Here is a 355-nt window from a genome sequence, read left to right as displayed (position 1 = left end):
CTTTATCAACTTTCACATGGTGAGGTCCCACATGTTCCCCACTAACTTCCTTCTTTTTCAATGTAATGATTTGCATGTAATAGTGAATTGTACATGCACATCTCATATTTCACATAATCTAACCTTCTTGGTTAGTAAATGTCCATTTAATTACAATTACACATATGTCCTCAACCTTTTCCTTACTTATCATTTAACTCTCCAAACTTTCATCTTTTACAATTTGATCTTTCCAACATGTTTTAAACTCTAATTTTTTTCTATTTTCCTTCCTTTGCATGTGTGCAAACAAAATATAAAATTTGCACTTCACCAAGGTATCACCATAATATTTAAATATATACTTACCCATGCT

This window comes from Theobroma umbraticum, unplaced genomic scaffold (genome assembly GCF_002168275.2).
Source record: "Theobroma umbraticum cultivar Fairchild unplaced genomic scaffold, ASM216827v3 scaffold_51.0, whole genome shotgun sequence".
NCBI classification, from domain to species: domain Eukaryota; kingdom Viridiplantae; phylum Streptophyta; class Magnoliopsida; order Malvales; family Malvaceae; genus Theobroma; species Theobroma umbraticum.
The sequence above is the reverse complement of the archived record's forward strand: the minus strand, read 5'-3'. Positions refer to the sequence as shown.